At 54.8% G+C, this 21,817-nt stretch overlaps 2 long non-coding RNA genes across 4 annotated transcripts in view; one reads left to right on the plus strand and one right to left on the minus strand.

The window, feature by feature from the left end:
• The window catches only part of LOC118968522 (uncharacterized), a 42,421-nt gene extending 23,841 nt beyond the window's left edge, over positions 1 to 18,580 (plus strand). Inside the window, exons 2-8 of one of the 3 annotated variants that reach the window (XR_012132029.1) lie at positions 12,131 to 12,241; positions 13,855 to 13,949; positions 14,320 to 14,575; positions 15,483 to 15,737; positions 15,851 to 15,954; positions 17,345 to 17,567; positions 18,358 to 18,580. This is a non-coding gene — a long non-coding RNA (uncharacterized lncRNA). Of the gene's footprint in view, positions 1 to 12,130; positions 12,268 to 13,854; positions 13,950 to 14,319; positions 14,576 to 15,482; positions 15,738 to 15,850; positions 15,955 to 17,344; positions 17,568 to 18,357 lie in introns of all 3 variants that reach the window. The other 2 variants (XR_012132028.1, XR_012132030.1) reach the window with 2 other exon arrangements.
• Positions 994 to 11,122, minus strand: LOC108393104 (uncharacterized). Its single transcript, XR_005056308.2, has 3 exons — positions 9,108 to 11,122; positions 6,769 to 7,578; positions 994 to 3,946 (listed from the first exon to the last, which is right to left on the minus strand). It is a non-coding gene; the product is annotated as an uncharacterized lncRNA (long non-coding RNA).
• Positions 18,581 to 21,817: the final 3,237 nt, after the last annotated feature.

Below are 21,817 nucleotides of genomic sequence, written 5' to 3' on the forward strand. Positions count from 1 at the left end.
ATAACCTCTTAGATCTCCAACAGTAGGTAGTAGAAGTTGTGGGTTCCTCCTGCCTGGTCCCCAGATAATCCCACTTCCACCTGGAGGCCCCCTAGCCCCGCACCATTTTCCCCCCTCAGTTACACATGTATTGGTTGTGGGTCTTCTGTCCCTTTTCCCCAAATATGCAGTGGGTCCAGTAGTGAAGCACGACATGGAGGAGTCTTACTATCCTGTCGCCCCCACTGAACAGGGAAGCCTCGTGAATTTAGAAACTGGACATGTAACTCTCTGCACACATGGCCAAGTGCAGTAACTGGCGTGGAGCACCGAGATGCATGGTGAGGATGTGCAGAGGCCCCCGCCCCATCACCCCTGCCCCCGCCTGGCCCTCTGGGACAGTTCAGGCTTGCCTGACCTTTCAGGGGCTTTTGTCTGCGGAAACTCGCAGTCAGCTCAGGTGGCCGAGCAGCGCAGAGCGCCGCAGATGGGGCAGCTCACTGAACAGGTGCTTCTCTCTCCCAGTCTGGAGGCAGGAAGCCTGGGATCAGGATGCCAGGGAGGCTGGTTCTGGTGTGGACGCTCTTCCTGACTTGTGGCTGGCCATGTCCTCTTTGTGGCCTCCTGTGGCAGGACGAGTGAGGCCGGGAGAGAGACAGAGCCCTTCTTATAAGGACACTAGTCCTCGTGGACACTAAACCGACCCTCACGACCTCTAGGGTCACACCCCAGAGGCCCCACATCAAGAGGCCATCACGCCAGGGGTCGGGGCTTCCACATATGAACTTGGGGGAACACAGACATTCAGCTCACAACATCCGAATGGACTAGAGCTGCCTACTACGGCTTCTGGGCACTTGAAAGGTGGCCAGTCCAAACTGAGATGTGCTGTAGAGTGTAAAATCTACACTGGTTTTCAAAACCTTAGTATGAAGAAACAATCATGTGAAATATGCTGTAAGTAATCCAAAGACATAATTTTTTTTATTGCATGTTGAGATCTATTTTGGATCTATTTTGGATCTATTACATTGAAAGCACGTAATATTAAAATCGATTCCACCTATTCTTTAAATGTCTCTATGAGAAAATTTAACCTCATGCATGTGGCTGGTGATGGGTTTCTACTGAATGTTGCTGGGCAAATGGGAGGGGCAGGAGGAGTGAGGAGAAGGGACTGGGGAGGGGCCTGGGCAGCACCCTGCTGGCCGCAGGGCGCAGCAGTGACACCCATTCTGTGGGGCCCCGAGATGTGGCCCTCCCCGTTCACCCGGCTTCTGTCAGCACCGTGTCTGCAAGGTGGCTTGTCGCGACGACGACCGAGAAAGCAGAAGTCATCACTGCAGTGACGAAACAACACAACTGGTGATAAATGTGGTCCCTGAAGGTAGAGAATTCTGTCAACTTACTGATGGAGCTGCCTATAGATCTTAGCACAGAAATAAAGGGCAGGGAGTCAAAGGCTATGGGGTGCTGGCCTCTGGTCCCCCCATTTCTCAGCCTTCACTGTGGCCCTGCTGTTCTGTCAGGATGGAGACAAACCTCAGTCCTGAGCCTGGGGCCTGGGAGAAGGGGTCAGGAGTCACAGGCATCCCACTGCCCCCGGTTTTATTGCCCCTTATAGTCGGTGGGACACAAACGACTCCAGAGCACCTTCTCCATCTTGCTTCCGTTCTTCCCCCTCCACCTCCTTTTTTTACAACGAGGAAGATGAGAAAACTCAACCAAGGGGACTGGGCAGAGATAATCCAGAACAGAAGTGGGAGAGCAGGGAGGCATCCTTACCATTTTACAATTTTATTCTACAGAACTTGGGGCCGGTTAAGTAAGGGAGGTGGAGATAAAGCCACTTGAGATGTTGCCCCATAACTGGCATCAGATTCTCACCATCTGCTGGGAGCCGGTGCGAGCGGAGGAGTGGCCTGTCCCCGGGGGTGAGAGGGAGGCTCGCACGGCCTATGCAATGGCTTGGGTCAGGCTCCCACCGACCTGCGGCGGGGAGTCGCCGTCGTCATGTTCAGGTCAGGGCCTCAAAGCTGGAGGCGCTCAGGGCCTCCCGAGGCCACACCATGGCTCAGTGGCAGGGACGGAACTCCCAGGCCTCTGTCTCCCCTTGCTGCCTGCCAGCCCCAAGTGGGAGCTGCGCTGCCCTGCTGTTGCCATGACAGCGCAACATCCCTGCACATAAACAATAAGGAGGGATAGATAAGCCAGAGCTGCAGCCCCCACCGAGTGGGTCTGAGGAGCCCCTGGAGCCCATCCCTGCCACCGAGCAGGTCTCCTCCGGGATTGGGTGAGAGTAACGGGGAACCACAGGGCCACAGGAGGTGTGACCAGCATCCTGTGGCAGATGCAGGGGTGCAGGCTGTGAAGGTCTCCAGTCACACCCAGAAGCCATGTTTGGTAAGCAGTGTAGAGCCAGCTAAGATTTTGGAAAGATGGCAAATATGAACAGAGCAGGTGGCTCAGATATTTAAGTGAGGATGCAGAAAGTGGACCCAGGGATCTGCTAATCCAATGCCCCGTGCCTCAGACAAAGAAATACAGAGGTGACATGTGTCACCCAAGGTCACACAGCCAGGAAAGGGCAGAGGGACCCACACTGCCTTTATTCCTGGTGTGGGATGCCTCCCAGGCCCTGTTGGAAGCAGTGGCCACCAGACACACAGGGCTCTTTAGATTTACATTCATTAAAATGGAATGAAGTAGGCAATTTCATTCCTGAATCACCATGGCCACATTTCAGGGGCTCCGTTCACATGTGGCCCATGGGTGGCTGCTGCCCTGGACATTGTAGTTCTAGAATGTTCCTGTCACCATAGAAAGTACGGTTGGTCAGGGCGCCCTCCACCATGGCTGCTCTGCCTTCCGGGTCCAGGGCTGCTCTGTACCCAGGTCCCAGGTGTGACCTTCACCCCAGCCCCTGACACTGTGCCAGCCCTGGGCCACTGTCCATGCAGGGGCTGGCCAGCCGCGCCGAGGCTCCGCTCCTGCAGTCTCTGGTGCCTTCGGAAACAGTCCCGCCTTCACTTCTGGCCAAAAATCAATGAGGCTTGGAGGAAGACAAGGACCTGGTCTGACGGTGGCACCACTGTGGCCTAAATGTTTTGCCCTGGGGCCTGGGGCTGCCCAGGAAGGAGGGCAGGGTGAGGAGGGTACCCGATGAGCAGCCAGCAATCCCTGTCTGGGATTCGGGGAAGTGTCCTGTGGTGACCTGCCAGAGTCACAGATACCCTGGAGCTCATCCTTCCATGGAGCAGGCTGGAATGCTTGTCTCTGCCTTCCTTAGCCCCTTGTCCCAATAATGGTGATATGTCAAGCATTTTGGACATCGTTTGGGGGAGACAGAGTGTCTCCTGCTCATTTAGCTGTGTCAAGTCACTTATTCATCTTGTTCTTTTTGCTCGGCAGGTGGCATTTTTGTTCAGTGATTTTATTGGTAGTTGTGTGTGTTGACTATACCATATGAATCATACAGATTGGGATATTATTAATGAAAGAAAAATTGATTCTGTGACTGCCCCTGGGTTTGCTGTCACAGCTTTGTTAAAGCCTGCTCCTGGCTGATGCCATGGCTGCTGTGAACTGATACATGACAGTCAGGGTGAAGGTTGGGGACCGAAGCACCGAGGTGTGGTTGCTCTTCAGGGCTGGTGTTGACATTGTGTATTTATGTAAGAGTGCACATTTTTAGGACAGTATTGCAAAATCCTCTTTTCCTCCCCCCATGGGAATTTGCTCCATCTGTAGGATCCCCTACTGAAGCCCACTGAATGCAGTGCACACCCACCCGACCGCACGTGGTCACCTCCTGTGATTTCCGGGTCCCAGCCTTTTTGTTTTTCAACCCTTATTTGCAGAGCTGACATGGTCAATCTTTCTTCCTGTGCACATGTGCCTTCGCCTCATAGCTGCTCTTGAAACAAGAGGGGGGCGCAGCCAGCCTTCCGAGCCATGGGTGTTTGTCCTATGACAGGAGAGATGCACAGATCATTTAAAAATGTGCCCAATGCCCATTTCAACCCCCTCGCCCTTTTGTGAGCCCTGATTGCCACGCAGTGGCCCCTGTGCTGAGCGCACCCGGCTTATTCCTATCCGCCTGCAATTGTGTAATGTTTCCTACTCCAGCGAGCCAAGTGTGGGAACAGAATGTTTTCTGGAAACTTGGAAGTCACCCAGTGCAAAGTGGTGCCACCCCATCTGGAAGTGGGAAGCTTGCTAAGTCACACCATTTGTCATGAGACTTGGTTGACCCCAAGAAAAGAAACAGCTGGCTCCAGGCTCCCAGCCCCGCACCTCCAGGGTGACTGCAGAGTGCCAGGGGGAGGGGCAGGGAGGGGCTCTGGGCCGCTGCCACCTTCTGGGGACTGTGGGCTGTTGATTCGAGCAGTTCACCTGGGCTCTGCCCTGAGGCCACATGGACGTTGGCTGAGCCTCCTGGCATCTGGGGTCCCTCATTTTCTTTTTCGGTACTTGTGACTCCTGTCGCTACCCCTACGTTGTCTGAAGCCTTGGTCCTCGCCTTGTACACCCCACTTGCATGGACTTTCACGATCCTCCTCCTGCGAGCAGTCCAGCTGCCCCTCCTTCACACTCTGTACCTCCGGGAACCCAGGGAGGGGGGCGGGGGAGAGGTTATTTTCCAGCCTCTTAGATCCCATCACAAATGAGACCCGGCAGAGTTGGGACACTTGCCGTGGGAGCTGTATGCATTTGCTGGGCGGCCCTACCAAAGGCCACAGGGCAGCTTAAACACGGCTGGTTATCACCCCGCTTCTGGAGACTGGGAGTGTGGGCCGCTTCCTTCTGGGCTGGAGGTAGGACCTGTCCAGGCCTCTCACCTGGCGGGACTCAAGTGTGTGTTGCTGTAAATGAGACAGTTAACAGAGTTTACATTATGTGTTGATTGCGGCTGCAGTCATTGGCAGATGGAAGAGCCTGGCCTCTTTGGGCCACCTCGGAATCACTGGGATCACATTTTATTCTCCTGGTCTGTCCCTCGGCTCCTGCCCGCTTCCAGGTGGTACCTTAGTCCCTCCACCAGCTGTTACAAACCAATAGTGTCCCCTCTGCTGAACACTATGCAGCATGTGCTACTAGCACGCAGGTGATGATGTCCCGGGACCCAGAGGGCCGAGGGGGCACCAAGCATGTGTGAACTGTGACCTCTGACCTGTTTGCCCCTTGTGCCTGGGTGGTCTCAGACTGAGCCAGGGTAGCAGAATGTCTTGGGAAGAGAGGGATCATCTGCCTCTGTGAGTGGCAGGAGGGAAAAGGCAGGGCAAGGTGGGGGCCTGGAATCTGCGGGCTGCGAGGGTTCTTCTGTGTACCCCTGCCTGTGGTGACTGCACCCCCTGTGGGAGGGGGTGAAACCTGTGCGTGGCTCTTGCTGGCTGAGGACCACTTTGCCCAGTCCCCGATCCCTGTACTGCCCCCATGCCGCCTGCGGACAGGGCTGACGTTTTGCCCATTGTTTTGGCTCTGTCTAAAGCAGGGTGGTTCTCCAGAACCAACTCCAAGGAGGAGGAAGGCAAAGCGCTGCCAGTCCTGGGGTTGGCTGGGAGGCCCCAGGGCAAAGCCGACTGAGACCTGGCTGTTCCCCGTAGCCCGTGAGGACGCAGTGCCTGGGGCTCAGGCTGACACAGCCATGCAGCGATTAGCAGTGAACAGAAGGCATGCGTGGATTACTGGTTGGAAAACAAGTGGTTGCACAGAGTCACGCCAACAGTGCTGAGCTCAGGGCGGCTCTGGGCGTGGCGCTGCCTGCCTTGTCGTGGGTTTTTCACTGCCAGCCTAACAGCGCGCCTCATGCTTCATGTGTGCGAAACAGGATCTAGATTCCCCCCCAAATCCACACCTTCCCTGGGTTCTCACACCCACGCTTTGCCCAGTTGCCACCTGGGAACCAAGCCCGCTCTGCCCTTCCCCTCACCTGCATGGCACCATGTGGCCCAGGCTGTCTCTCTCTTCAGACACCCCAGCCCTGCTGCTGTCTCGGCTCACCCGTTTGGAGCAGCAGCCTGCTAAGGGGCTCCCTGCTCTGGCGCTGTGAGACCCCCAACTTTGCACATAGAGGCCAGGGTGAGCTGCTAGACCTGTCAGATCCTGACACTGCCCTTCCTGAAGGCCCAGCCCCTGCCCCTCAGGGTAGACCCTGAGGCCCTTGCTGTGGGGGCAGGGCCCACCGGTCACTCCCCACCCACCCACCTGCTTTGTCCCTTCATGTCACTGGTCCCCATGGCACCCGTGTCACTGGCTGGCTGAGCTGACCTGACTTTAACTGCTTTACTTCCTCCACGAGTGCAAACTCTTGAATAGAAGGGCTGGTGTCTGCCCACATTCCTGGGAGGATGCTTTGGACACAGAGCACCTTGTAGACACTTTGGGAAAGAGTGGAGGCCACCTCCCATCATCGGGCAGGTCCACGCAGTGAGTCAGGAGCCTGCCCTCGGAGCCCTCCGTGCCTGGCAAATGCTAAAGGCCCAAAAAATGCTTGTTAAATGCACATGAAATGCTAATAACATTGTTCCCTTTTAAGTCTTTCAGAAGAACACTGCTCAGAGATCTTTTAAGTTAAATTCTTATTGTCCAGGCCACCACCTTTGGACTTACAACTTAATGTACTGTCTTAAGACTCATTATCAAGGTGGGCTTTTAAGTTTTAGGAGCACATTCAGTCTTTGAAGCTAGTAAATTTCTTTTAAGTCACATGAGAAAGATCCACCCTTCTGAGGAGACTCCTGGCCCACCCCATGGCCCTTAGGCTTGCAGGGTTCATCTGTGACTTACCTGCGAGAAAGGAGTGATGGTAGCATGTGGCCCCTGCCCTCTCACTGCTTCAGCCAGTGTTAGAGGCCCCTGTGTGGGGTCCAGCTGGTAGGAACTCGAGATGCCAGACTCCCCCAAGGCCTCACCCCAGAGGGCAGTGATGGCTGTATGCTGACAGACAAAGCCCAGGATGGGTCAGGGCTTGCCTGCCCCTTGCAGGGGTGATGGGGGCCTGAGATACTCTCTGAGTCAGCCATGCTTCTTGGAGATAAGGACAGAAATGGCCTTCTAGGGCGAGGAGGTGCTGGACACCGACATAGGTAAAGGCGTAGGGGAGGCACCTCGGGGTGGGAGAGCAGCCCGGAGCTGGAGCCAGTTCACATGCTGGAAAATAATTCCCATGCCTGTGAAAGCAGGACAACACTTGAGTGGCTGCTCTTTGCCTTTGAACCATCAGCTGGCTGCAAACCCTCTGCCAATGTGCATGATGGGCAGGGCACAAGTCAGACCCCTGGCGAGCCGCTAACGCTGTTCCTCGCGATGTCCTAAGGAGCGTGGTCCGGCGCTGTGCCCCGTGCACCTCCACTTGCGCACCTCAGTCCCGGAGTAAGCTGCGGTCTCAGCCTGATCGATGACTGCGTCCCTGTTGCTCCCCAAAGGTCCCGGTGTGGCCGATGGCCACCTGTACCAGAAGCGCCGAGGAGTCTCACTGAAAGTGTAGATTCTGAGTTCTATCTCAGATACAGTCATCAGAACCGCAGCGTGTAGCGTCAGGGATGTTGAATTTTGAACAAACAGGTATTATGTCCGAGAAGCAGTTTTCTTCTGTGGCTGTGGAAGACAGACATAACTATAGGTCACACACACATTTTATGATGAGAAGGTGTGAAATCCCGAGGTTAAGGGAAAGAACGATGTTTCCTGCCTTCTAGCATTTTCTCCTTACAGCTGTGTTGCCGGGAGGATTCAGGCTGGAGCCCAGGTTCATTGCCATCCAGTGCCCTCAGATGGCGCTAAAGATGCCCACCCCACAGCCACCCTGGGGTTGCAGAAATCAGGTGCCTGGGCAAGTTAGAAGGCTGCCCAGGCACTGGCTCTTTTTTCCATGATCATCATTCCGGTGTTTGTGGGTGGGGCTGTGCTTTCCTGCGTTTATATTTTACTTCAGTGACCTACCATATGACAAGGAGGTGACTTGGGCACCAGGTGGGTGTGTGGTGGGGCTGCATCTGCTTTAATACACATTTCCCTGATGCGTAAGAGGCCAGGCATCTGGTACAGGTAGGGGTTAAATGACAGGCTGGGAGTTCACGGAGGCTGAGAAACCAGTCTCCTGACACCTGCCTCTTCTGGCCTCATTACTGGGTTGGACATTCCCTCTAATTATCCATGATCACGCTCCACCCAGAGTGTTCTTGGCAGCCTATCTTGACACGAAAGCCCACGTCGCAGAGGCCCAAGCAAGGCTTTTATTTGTAAACTTGGTTTGGGGCTCTGTCTGCAGGCCAGAAACTTGCCCTGCTTGCGGCCCAGGTAGAGTCCTTGCTAATAGTTCCTATTTTCTTGGTGACGGAAAGAACATAAATATTGTTGGGGATAGATAGCAGAGTCATTCCTGAGAAAGTTTTAGAGCAGAAGCCAATGAACTTGGATGTGTCTAGGGTAAAGTGGCGTAAAACTTTATTTTTTTCATTTGATGAAATGTCAAGGCAGTGTTTGGTAGCCAGGCTGAAAAACCCAGTAGGAAGTCACTATGTCAGCAGTGAAGTCCTTCTTAGTGGAACGTCTAGACAAGCCTCAGGGTTACACATCTGGAATTGCTTTTATTAGACCAGTTTCTTTATACTGAGTGAATTTCAGAATTTGTGATAATTCAGACACCAACTGACTTAAGCTTGAATTTCTCACTTTCAAAGATTCAAGATTTGTCAAGAAAATATCTAAATTATCTGGCAGACAATGTGTTTCCAAGTCCTTTAAAAACAATGTTGAAGTGTCCCAGCAGGAATGTCCACTGATTAAAGGCCCCCACGGGCCTTGGGTATGGCTGACAAAGCAGAAGAACTGGGTCAGCGGCAGCCGGGGCCCCCTGGTCACCTGATCCCTCCCTGCTGTTTGCTCACCTGCCAGGTGGGAGGGCACTTACTTCAAAGGCGCCCAGTGTCAGTGTTTAAAGATACCACCTGTGCTTCAACACCACCTCCAGGAATTCCGTCAGCTCTGGGCAAGTGCGGAAGGGCATTGCCCATTTCTGCCAGCAGTAATATAAATAGCACTATTGTGCTGAGTTGATATAAAATTGGCAAGAAGCAAATAGATTGAGAACGATAGGACTGAACACAAGAAACAGGCGTCCTTACCTGCATCCCTCTCCGCCTCAACGACCCAGTCCCAAAGCGGGTGTGTGTGTGCGGAGGGCTGTATGAGCTTTGTCCTCCTGCGTTAACGTATTTTCACAATTTTGACACCTTCAAGCAGCACGCGTCATCTCACGGTTCTGTAGTCCAGGATGCAGGCCTCCCTGGGTTAAAATCGACGTGTCAGCCAGCTGTTGGCCACACTCCCCACCCACGGGCCTCCAGAGCCTGCAGCAGTGCCCCCCAGCCTGCTCCCAGCACGCCTTTCTTGGATTCTCCTGCTCCCCCTGCCCTCTGAAGGGCCCTCACCAGGCTCCGTTCCTCAGGTCATCTGATTGGCAACCTTAAGTCCATCTGTGTTGTCTATTCTCTTTTACCACGTTACCTAAGATATTCACAGGTTCCAGAAATCAGGACGTGGATGACTTCAGGGGGCATTATCCTGCCAACCACAGGGAGCAACCTTTCGTGATTCATTGAGACAGAAACACCTTGTGGCTTTGCCAAAGCAGCGGCAGTGGCCAGCCAAGAGCCCCTGTGCCAGTGTCTGTCCTTAACACTAAGCCTCTTGCTCCAGAGGCATCCCCAGGGCCTTGCCTATTGTTAAATCTCAGGTTATTACCTGCTTTCAGTGGGTGATGTCAGTTCATCTTTGCTCCACCCCCATCTGAGCCTACGAGGTTCATCACACAGCCCTAGTGATGGACACCCAAGGTGGGGCTGTGGCTCCCCAGAAGAGTGGCTGCCAGGGCAGGGTGCGCTCACACTGAGAGGCACCTGCCTGCTCTGGGGGCATCTGGCTGAGCCTCCCAGCAGTGTCCTGTGGAGCACATGCTGGGCCATGAGTATCGCGTCCTCAGGGTGTCAGCACCGCAGAACCGGGGGCTCCAGCTGGTGGGGCTGGGGGAGCTGCATGTAAACAGGGAGTGCAGGAAACCCGGGAGGCTGTGTTTATTGGTCCCTCTCCTTCAAAAAGCATACTTGGATATGCTGTCACCACCTCTCCGGGCAAAACACAGGCTTGGGGTAAGGGGGGACTTGCCTGACCCTTGGATTAAGGCCAGTATGAAACCAATGTAAGAAACCATGGTGTGCGGTAATGCGCAGGTAGCGGACCCTCAGTGTGGTTTTGGTAAGGAGGGGCTGGGTGGGATCAGCTATCCTTGCCGCCAGCAAGGACTGACCGCCTTCCAGAAACCCCTCCCCTTCCCAGACAGCCTCACAGTCTACGGGTCTCTTTCTTTCGCTAGCAGGTAAGTTTTTCTAACCTTTTCGCATAAAGTTCGTGGGCATTTACCATATCAGTAAAAACCTGTCCCCAACAGAGCGGTCTCCCCAGACAGCCCAGCTAGAAACTGGTGTAAGGGAGAGGGTTCCCTGGAGCCTAGCAGGAGAGAGGCCTGTGTGTGGCTGGGCCTGGGAAGCACCCCATTCCTTTCCTCAGTCTCTGCCTCCTTCCTCCTCCTGCCATCCTTCTGTCCCTGTCTCTGTCCCCGTCTCTGCCGCCTCCCTCTGAGCTCCGCAGACCCCTCCCTCTGCCAGGCTGCCACCTGCCATGCAGCGGCCTCCCCAGCATGGAGTCCTCAGAGCCTGAACCTGCCAGCTTGGGGTGATCTTCCAGGCAGGGTGTGGCCTGGGGCCAGTGTCCACGATCCGTCCACGGCCGGCCAGCACAGGGCCCAGCGTGATGCGGCCGGCGGGGCCGCTCCGTCCCACTTACCGGCGTCAGAGCCCCTGCTCCGTGCAGCGTCCCGTGAGCCCCCAGTCCTGTCCTGGACCCCCACCGCCTCTTCCTCCTTGCAGGACGCTCGGCCCTGCTGTGTTGAAAAGCGTGGAGAGAGCCTCCCCAGCCCTCCTTGGCCGCCGGCCGGGTGCCTGCCGCACACCCTCATCCAGAGAGTGATGGGGCCAGCGGGCCGGGCTGCGTGGGGCGGGCCCTTTCTGTCCTGTTTCCCCGCTGCAGGAAGGCCTTCAACTCTGAGATCCTTTGTCACCCCCACACCGGGGAGGTTCAGTGGGCACAGTAAGTTCACCTGGTGTGTAGCTATAAATAATGGCTGGTCCTTATGTTTCAGAAACAACTAAAGAAAAAAAAAAAGCATAGCACTTTGTATTTAAAAAGAGCCACAAAATAGAGGGTGGGTCTTGGGGGCCCTTCTACCAGCACCTTCAATTTACTGCTGCAGAAAAGCAGATTCTCAGCATTTCACACTGAATTAAGGCAGAAGAATGAGATGTTTTATTAAACATTAAAACATTTAACGTCTTCATAGGTATATGCAAGTAGGAAACCTGGGAAAGCTGCAGTGAAAATAGGCCCCTTCTCCCAGCCAGGAGGCTCCTCCCCTCCCAGCCAGCAGGCCCCTCCCTCCCAGCCAGGAGGCCCCTCCATCCCAGCCAGGAAGCTTCTCCTCTCCCAGCCAGCAGGCCCCCCTGCCTCCCCACCCTCCCAGACAAAGGGCCCCACCCCTCCAAGCCAGCAAGCCCCGCCCCTCCCGGCCAGGAGGCCCCTCCCTCTCAGCCAGGAGGCTCCTCCCCTCCCAGCCTGCAGGACCCTCCCCTTCCAGCCAGCAGGCCCCTCCCTCCCAGCCAGGAAGCTCCTCCCTTCCCAGCCAGCAGGCCCCCCTGCCTCCCCACCCTCCCAGACACAGGGCCCCACCCCTCCAAGTCAGCAAACCCCTCCCCTACCAGCCAGGACCCCTCCCACTCAACCAGGAGGCTCCTCCCCTCCCAGCCAGCAGGCCCCTCCCTCCCAGCCAGGAGGCCACTCCCTCTAAGCCAGGAGGCTCCTCCCCTCCCAGCCAGCAGGCCTGTCCCCTCCCAGCCAGGAGGCCCCTCCCCTCCCAGCAGGAGGCCCCTCCCTCTAAGCCAGGAGGCTCCTCCCCTACCAGACACAGGGTCCCTCCCCTCCCAGCCGGCAGGCCGCCTTCTGCTCCCGAGGTTTCCTGAACATTCTCCTGGAGGCGAAATGAGGTCGTCTATCATTTTTCAGGTGCTGTTTATTCACTGCCACTCATTTCTTCCAGGTTTCCTTCTGTGAACCCTCCCAGGGCTGTTAGAGAGCCTCGAGAGGCACGTGGCCCGGAGCTCCGTCTGACTGCTTCATTGCCTTTACTAATCCCTCTGACATCAAGCGGGTAAAAATAGCCTCCAGGGTCGTAAGGTGAATGGGCCCCTGGGCCGGAGGGCTGCGGTGTGAGGGTCTCACCGATTCCTAACGGCAGCCTGAAATCATGGCTCCAATTAAATAAACCCGCCTCAACCGCTATGGCTGGGTAGACATCTTGACCCGAGGTCAGATAGTTCATTTAGAGAGAAGTGGAACAAAGCAGGAGGGCCTTCCAGGAAAAGGCCTCACTCAGATCCGTTCTCCTAGGTGCTCTGTCCCCAGGCGGAATGACAGGCTGCCCTCTCTTCTCTGCCTCTGCCTCTCTCCCCGCTCCCGGCTCCCCGCCTCAGTATTTTCTCTTAAAACAAAACTTCTGCACGAAAGGCCTCCGTTCTGGAGTATTGGCTCATGCTGCGTGTCCTGCCAGTGGGTTCCAGCCCCGGGCAAGTTCGCTATGGATCCAGTGTGGCCAAAGAAATGACAGCAGAATGTTCCTGGGGTGCGAGGGTTTTTACCCAACTTCATTCCCACGGTGGCAGGTCAGTCACTAGAATCCCATTCACTCAGAGCGAGTCTGCAGGCGGCAAGCTGGTCTCTGCCTCTGGGCCTCTCTGCACAGCCGTCCTCTGGGCCTCTGTCCTCGGCGCTGCCACCGCCCCAGCCTCTGCTCTGCTCTCCTGCAGCCTTGCAGCCGTGCCACCGTGTTGCCCAGAGCATTGGGCAGGGCTCTTTGTATAGAGTCGATAGCAACGTATTGCCCACAGATGTGCAGTGAGCCAGCCGACCAGGGCCAGGGGAGAATCCCGGCCACAGGAACTCTCATTTATCCACACTGCTCCTCATTTTTTAATATTCTGGTCACCAATCCACAACCTGTAAAACCAGGCTTGACCCTCACCGCCTGCAGGAAGGCTTCCTGGCGTTCTCATACTTCTTGGGTGGCTCTGCCAACATTCCTCTCAGCTCTTACACAGTCCGTTTAGATTCGGTTATTTTGCACAGACAGATGAATCCCTTTATAACTCATTTTAGACACTTCATATGTGTGCATTTCAGCCTTCCAACTAGATTGTGTGTTATGCCAGGTCTGAAATTGTGTTCCATTTCTTCCCAATTACTCCTATTTTAAACAGTAGTTTCCTTCCCAAACTGAGCTCATGCCACTTGTCAGATATGCACCTTCCCCGAGACCCTTGGTACCCAAGTAAATGGCATCATCGTCCCTCAGCCTCCTGGCGATTCAGCGGGAAACCCCAGGTGCGCTCTAACGGGGATAACCACTCCTCTTGTCCTCGACGTTCAGTTGGGCACCAAATCCTGGAGGCAAAAAGTAACTCCAGTCCAATCGTCCTGCTCCTACCACGCTTACCTGGACAGGCTCCTGGGCCACAGCCCTGCCCGGTGCGGCGCTGGCCCAGACCGACTTGGAGAGAGGCTTTCCTGGGGTGCCTTCCGCTCCTGCATCCCGACCTCCCTGCCAGAACCTCAGCACACACTCACTCTGCTGAGAGCGGGACCTCACCAGCATGGCCCTGAGCATTTCCCCTCCTCCTAGGGCACTGGGTGGCTTTTCCCAACCCTCAGAGGGTTTGCATATCTTTGGCTACTCCATCCAAACTCGTCCCGTGCCATTCCGTGCAGACAGTCCGGAGCCTGGCTCTGCCTCCTGTGAGCTTTCCCAGTTCCCAGATCCCCAGCTGGTCTCTGTAGCAGTCATCGTGTGAACAGCTGGATGTGTGAGTGTGTGAGTGGCCCTGGGGATGTGAGGGACAGGAAGGTCCAGGGGATGGAGCCGAACCCACCCAAGGACTCGGGGAAAGCCACTTCTGGTGGTTCTGTCCTGGGGGTGATGGGGGCTGGACGGGGGGAAGAGCAGCTGTGCCCCGCTCCCGGTGTGGCGGGGCAGTTCTGGGTCATGAGTCCCTCGTCACCTCTTCATATGTCTGGGTTATCCACAACGCTTCCACTTTAGGTACTGTGTCTATGAATATATGGTCAGATTGTTTATGTTGGTGTTTGGATGGATTTTGCAAATAGTTTTGCAAAAATCTTTAGGGTCAACTGTTGGGTTTAGTAAATATTTACTAAGCACCTGCTCTACGACAGGGTTGCAAGAGGTGGTCAAGAAACGAATATGACTAAGAGAACGATCTCTCTTCAAAGCATCCAAGTTCAGCAAGGAGAATGAATAACCTAGCCGACCCACGAAGGACTTATTACTGACATTTATTTTACCATATTTGCCAAAGCTTGTTGAAATTATGAACTGACCGTATTCAAATAATAATATGTCACACTGGAAGAAGCTGAACCAGCAGGCCAGCACCTCTGTGACCCTGTGGCCCAAACAGACTGGACCCAGGCAAGAAGTGACAGACCACAGCAGAGTGAACCCAGGGCTCCCGGGCACCGAGGGCCCCTCTGGACCGGACCACCTGAGTGGCGGTCGCCCACCTTCCCAACGGTTCTCCGCAGGGCCAGCCCTTAGAGATTTCCTAGTACATTCAGTGAAGCTTTAAAAAAATACAAAAACCTAGCTGTGGTATAAAGTAAACCTTAGGGGCTCTGCCCCCCTTCATATGATGTCCTAACCTGAGCCCCACAGAGTATGACCTTATTTGGAAACAGGGTCATTGCAGATGTAATTAGTTAAAATGACGCACAAGGGAGCAGAGTGGGCCCACACCAGTGTCCGGGGTCCTTACGGAGGGGGGACTGTGCCTCAGACGTGCACATGAGAACGCCCTGTGCAGGTGATGCTGCCATCGCACGCCCTGTAGAGAGGCCCGGGACAGCCCTGCCCCAGTGGGATCCTGGACTTGCCGTCCTCAGGACCAGGAGGGAGTGAATGTCTTGCTTAAGCTGCCAGATCTGCAGTGTTTGTCACAGCAGCCCTGGTGAACCTGTTCAGACACACGCTGTACACACCATACTTCTGTAAGCCACAGGAGGTGGTGCCATCAGTGACTTAAAAACCACAGGGTCAGGACATCAAAGACTGCTGTTAAAGTGCAGTAGTTTGAGAGGACATGGCTAGTGAGTACCGGTAACTAAAAATCCAGTGTGCGAGGCAGCCTAGCCCAGGGGACGAGAGCCCGGACTCAGGCTCTGGAGCCAGGCTGCTGGGTTGGGTCTAGGCTCAGCACTGTGTGACCACAAGCGGTCTTAACCTTTCTAGGCTCCCTCTGTAAGCGGCGGTGGCAGGGGTGGGACAGCATGGTGCTTACTGCATGGTATTACATGGCGATCATATGCATTAATATTTGCAGAAGGCCTCGAACATCGCCTGGAAAATGGAGAACACGATGTGTTTGCCACTCAGCCTCACCTGAGAGGCCCAGGTGACAGGCCACACGGAACACAAGATGCTGGTCTGCTGGAGGGGCTCAGTGCAGTGGCCCTGGGCAAAGTGCACATTCAGCGTCAGGACCTCTTCACCCTCCTGGAAGTTACTGGGGGCCTGGGGACCCACTGATGTTTACAGCCTATCAGAAATTACCAGCTAGAGATTTACCATGGAGAAAGTAAACCAGAACATAAAAAAATGTTTATTATTTAAAAAATAAGCCCTTTATATTTTAAAATGTATTTTATGACACAGCCACATTTACATTTTAGTAAATCTCTTTACTCCAAGTAGGAGGTGCTGGATTTTCCTGTCTGCTTCTGCACCCAACTGTTGTGATGTGTAGTTTTGGTTGAAGAAGGTAAAGAAATTTGCTGCACACAAACACAGAGCTGGTAAGGAGGGACTCCATGGGTCCCTGGGAGCCCCCCTGGGCCTTGGGGAGGTGGGTCTCCAAGTGCTCAGCAGAGGCTCGGGGCACGGGGTGAAGGGCAGTGGGCTGAGGAGGTGATGGCCTGGGAGGGGTTCTGCCAGGGTAGCCACCAGGTCCCTAGGAGTTAAGGGTCAAGAGGCCCCCAGGTATGCCCAGGTGGGCCAGGGAGGGCGCCTGCCACACTGCCACTGGAGTGCTGTGTCAGCAGAGGCACACCCAGACTTCGGGAAATACCGCTGGCGCAGCATGGAGGCCCGTGGTGGGGGACAGGTGCATCTGCCCTGCCAGCCTGAGGACACCCACCCCGGGAGCCCATCCCACCCTGGGCTCCTGGCTGCAGTCTGGAGACCCAGGGCCACTCTCATCTTGGTGCCCTTGTCCTGGCTGGTGTCCCCGCCTGGACTGCTTCCTGGGACCCTGAGTTAGGGAGGTCACCTCTCCGAGACGATGCTGCCCTATTTGACATTGCTCACCTACTGACTTGCTGCTAGACCACCCCGGGTGGGTTTGGGTCCCTGCAGTGTCTCTGACCCCAGACAAAGCTGCTGGGGGCACGGGGGAGGGCTCAGCATGCCCATGTCCTCATGAAGACGCCCGTTAGCTCAGAGCCCTCTGCTGGTTCAGCCGCAGGGGCATGTGGCTGTCCTTGGGCACACGCGTGGTTGCATGCACTGTCCCCTCTGTGTCCATTTAAACCTGACTCTGAGGGCCGATCACACCAACAGGCAGTCCTAACAGCACTCTGGAAAGTTCCACCTCAGCCTTCACAGGGCTCTGCTGGCCACTGGAGCTGTGGGTGGAATTGAGAAAGGTGCTCCAGGCCTGTGTGCTCGCCGCCCTCGCCCACCCTCACACACTGCCCCTGGCTCCCCCCACACCCTACCTCAGGCTCTTCTCACCCTGAGAGTCAGCCTTAGGCTCCCATGTCCCGAAAGTCTGGACCCCACCATTGTCCCTGGTCCTGGAGCCAGTGAAAGCAGGTGACACCCTTGGGAAGCATCGGGGCTGCACCTATACACGCCCAGTCATTCATGCACCCTGTCCCTGAGTGCCCGCAGCCGTCCAGGAGGGAGGCATGCTAACACCCCAGGAGCTCTTGAGAGGGAGCGCTCACGCGGTCTCCACTGTCAAGGGGCAAAGCAGGGATTTGATCTGGGCCCACCTGACCCCACACCTGGCTCTTCCCACTCTGCCCACACCCCTTGCCAGGTCCCCCAGCGGCCTGGGTTTCCCCACACTGGCACATGCTGGCCCTGGGCTGTGCGGGTCTCCCCTGCAGCTTGAAGTCCTGGCAGGAACGTTCCCTGCTCCCAGCTGAGCAAACGCTGTGGAACATTCGCTGTTTCCATCAGCCCCTAGACGCAGTCCTGCAGTCTGGAACCTGAAGCTCACGCCAGTCAGTCCTTTCGGTGGCCAGGAGATGTCACTGCCGCGGCTTTGGCAGAGCCAGGGTCAGAGGCCATAGGAGCTGAGAGTTTCAGCCTAAGAGCGCAGCCAGAGCTCACCTGGGGGCCTGCTGCATGGCCTGGGGGTCGGCCAGGGGCTCCAGAGGCAGAAGCGAGTGAAGACGCAGAGGTGAACGCGCCTCGTAAGGAATCGGCTCACTGCTGAGGGGGCTGACAGGTCCCCAGATCAGCTCCATCCCTGAGCTGGACCCCAGGAGAGCTGGCAGCCTGGGGTCTGTCCTGAGCAGGAGGTGGATGTCCCAGCTGGAAGACAGCGGGGCAGAGGGCAAGTCCTCCCTCATCCACTTCTGTTCTTTTCAGGGCTCTGTCAGCTTGAACGAGGCCCGCCCACAGGGGCCTACACTCAGTCTACAGATTCACATACTAATCCCAGCCAGAAACACCTTCACAGACATAACCCCAGTAGTGTCACCCCAAATGTCTGGGCACCCCTGGCCTGCCAAGTGGACATGTCCAGTTATCCATCATGCCTGGTGAAGGCTGCTCACATCTCCCTTTCCCAGGATCTGGGAGGGTGTGCTTGGCATCTGATGGCTGGTCCAGCACGGTGCTAAGGAAGCATTGCCCTCCTAGGAGGCAGGCACAGGCCCAGTACCCACCTCCATCTTCCAGCTCAGTTGCACGAAGCTGACCTCCAGTACCTCCCAGGAGGCAGGGTGGGTGCTGGCCCGGGCAGGGCTGGTACAGGGCTGGGTAGAGAGCCCCTTTCCTCTGGGAGGCACTGCAGGGCCTTCCTGCTCCCTCCAAAATCTTCACTTCCTTGGTCCCAGGGTCCTGGGTTTAAGACCATCTGTTTGCATAACTTCCCCAGAAATCTGGTTCCCAGCAGTTCCCACCGAGATGGGCGCCAGGTGTGTGTTTTTAGTCCACCCACATGGAACAACCATTTTACTTTCCAGGTTTTGCCACCCACAGCCGAGGCACCTGACGTACGCTGTCTTTCTAAGCAAGCCATCATGGAGCTGTCAAGTGTCAGGGACGAAGGGACCTCCAAACCATGCAGGACACCAAGGCCCGAGGAGGAGAAATTAAACCACAACCCAGCGGGCCTGTGGATCTGTCCCTCCCACCAAACCCACTCCCTTCCCCAGGTTCTTGATTAAAGGTCGGACGTGAGAATAAGCTCTGAACAGTTATCAGTGTCAGTTGAGATAAGCTTCAGGCTTCATTGACTTAAGAGGTAAATATTGATGGAACTTAAATACCAAATCAATATTTACCTCAAGGGACAATATAGCCTGAAGTTGAAGTTGGGATATGTGTGCTTAAACACCAGTACGGACTGCCAACATCTTCATTAGGAGAGTCTGGCCAGTGCAGTGATGCACTAAAACTGGCAGGCCTGGTGGCATTAGGTTTCCAGAGGAACCCAGACTGAGTGCTGGCAAGAAGTTCTAAATCACCAAGACAGCGTTAGCATAACCATGAGGGTCAGAATTTGAAAGCCGTAAACAGCACAGATTAAGCCAGGAAATGAATTGCTTATGCCCTTTGCCGGGAGTGCACCTGAGAGAAAATAAAATTCCAACCAGAAAGGCACCAAGTGTGCACCGAGCTGGCTACACAGGCTCAGCACTTTGCAGTGTGCGAAGCGTGACCCCAGCCCTGCGGCCCTGGGAGGCTCCAGCACAGGGACAGAGCGTCTGCTGGCACCATGGTGGTAGTGACTGTCTGCTCAGGTGTCAAGGCTGAAGGGAAGATGATCAAGGAAAAGAAACCAAATGTTAAAAGTCGGGCAGTTCTGCCCATGAACCTCCCCTGTGGTTTGGGAAAAGCTGACCTCGCTCAGTTTTGAAGGGTTGGGCCCCTGGCCAGTCTGCCAGTACCTCCTGCCCACCCTGCCCCACCCCACCCCTCGTGGACAGATGAGGACTCTGCACCCAAGGCCACGGCATCCTGCTCTAGGACGCTTTCCACCAGCGCAGTGACTCCCGCCTGGCGACACCTGAGTCAGTTGGAGATGGTCAAAAAACGCAGATGCCCCACCCAGCCGGGAGTGAGTTCCGACATGTCCTGCCTTCATGTTTGCTATAGGATAACAGACTTGAGGCCCTCTGCACAGGCTTGTTCAGAGAGCGTACTCCACAAACGGCAGCCACCACTGCCGTGCAGAAGTTGGCTGTGACCAGGACATCTGATTCCTGTGACTGGGTGTCTTGCCAATGGGTTTCAGCCCCAGGCAAGTTTGCTAGGATTCAACGTGACCAAAGAAATCGATAGCAAAACGTTCTTGGGGTGAAAGAGTTATACCCAACTTTATTTCCAGGTGGCAGGTCAGTCACTAAAATCCCATTCACTCAGAGCGAGTCTGCATTGAGCAAGCTGCTCTCTGCCTCTGGGGCCCTCTGTTCGCACAGCCGTCCTTGGGGCCTCTCTGCACAGTCGTCCTGCACTGCTGTCTTCTGGGCCTCTGTCCTCGGCACTGCCACCACTCCAGCCTCTGCTCTGCTCTCTTGCAGCCTTGCAGCCCTGCCACCGTATCGCACCCAGAGCACTGGGTGGAGCTCTTTATATAGAGTCAACAGCCCTGTATTGCCCACAGGTGTGCAGTGAGCTAGTCAACCAGGGCCAGGTGAGAATCCTGGCCACAGGAACTCTCAGTTTATCCATACTGGGGTCCCATCCCGACATGCTCACCAGGCTCCAAGCTCTTGTGTGGTGCTGTACAGCAGGTGCCCCTGGAGCTGTGAGGGGCAGGTGCCAGGGCCCCCACCTATTGAATCAGTGCCTCCAGTGTCCTCAGATCAAAGTGGCCTGGCATCTGTGCCAACAGCCAGTCCATCACTGTCATCGGATGGGAGACAGTAGTGTCACACTCAAGTGTCGGCAGGCGGTGCGGGCTCACGGTCCAGTCACACCACGGCTGCAGTGGGAGAACAACTTGAGTCAGTTCTTTGAACCTGATCGTCTCGCTTAAAGAGTGGACATGGGTATAATTACAGCAACACCAGCAGCTGCTCGTCTGGGATGGTCACAGAGGTCAGTGTGCTGGCATGCGGGGAGCTCTGAGCACAGTGCCAGGGGTCACAGCACCTTGACCACTTCTTGGGTTGGTGTCCTGCCAATGGGTTTCAGCCCCGGGCAAGTTCACTATGGATTCAATGAGACCAAAGAAATGACAGTAGAATGTTCCTGGGGTGAAAGGGTTTATACCCAACTTTATTCCCATGGTGGCAGGTCAATGAGTAGAATCCCACCCACTCAGAGCAAGTCTGCAGGCAGCAAGCCGGTCTCTGCCTCTGGGCCCCTCTGCCTACACAGACGTCCTCTGGGACTCTGTCCTCGGTGCTGCCACCACTCCAGCCTCTGTGTCCTTGCAGCCCTGCTACCGTGTCACCCAGAGCACTGGGCAGAGCTCTTTATATAGAGTCAATAGCAGCTTAGTGACCACACGTGTGTAGTAAGCTGGCCGACCCGGGCCAGGTGAGAATCCTGGACACAGGAACCTTCATTTTATCCACAGTTGGGTTTTTAAATTTTCTCGCTTTTCTTTGATTAGGAATTAACCACTTATTTTTTTCATAAATTCAGCTGTTATTCTGTGTCAGAACATTTTTTCTATTATCTTCACTGCTTTTTTCTGCTGTGCTTCAGTTTACTGCTTTTTCCAACTTTTTGAATTAATTTCTTTTTTATTGATGTAAATACTCAAGTCTATGAGCATGCTTTGTTTGTATTCCATGAATTCTTTCTAGCATTTTCATTTTTGTTGTTTCCCAGAAATTCTGCATTTTATTTTATTCCCTCTGTGACTCAAACATTGATAGGGAATTGATTCTATATGAAGGCCTTTTTTGGTTTTGTGATTTTATCAGTTTCTAGTTTGATTAATTATGATTAGAAAGTGTTTCTACATTATTTCTCCTTTTTGAAATTAATTGGAAGTTATTGTGTAGTCTGTAACTTTTGTGAATTTTTGTGAATGAAGTTAGAGCAACAGAAATAGTCAATACCTGGGTTAAGATAACAGACTCCATTTCTCCTCTTAAATTCTTTGAAATGTGTATGACTGTTGAAAGCAAATACTATGACACGTTCTGGGTTTGTTAACCCTGTAGATGTAATAAATGTGGTCACTGTAACAGGAGCAGGAGAGGACAGAGGGGCCAGCGTGGCTGTAAGGCTGCTACAGTTTGAAGTGGTAACGTGTTAACTCTAAGAAGACTGACGTAGTGGTAAGTCTATTATAATCTGTCGCGACCCTTCAGGGACCGAAGCAACACGCCCAAGGTCTTGATTCTTCTCTAGGCTTTATTGTCTAATCTCTCGTGGCGGTTACAGCAGTTGTCGGGAAGCTCCTCTCCCTCCCGGCGGGCTCCCTTATATTCAGTCACCCAACCAATCCGGGACAGTATCATG

The sequence above is a fragment of the Manis javanica genome, chromosome 6 (assembly GCF_040802235.1).
Source record: "Manis javanica isolate MJ-LG chromosome 6, MJ_LKY, whole genome shotgun sequence".
Taxonomy (NCBI): domain Eukaryota; kingdom Metazoa; phylum Chordata; class Mammalia; order Pholidota; family Manidae; genus Manis; species Manis javanica.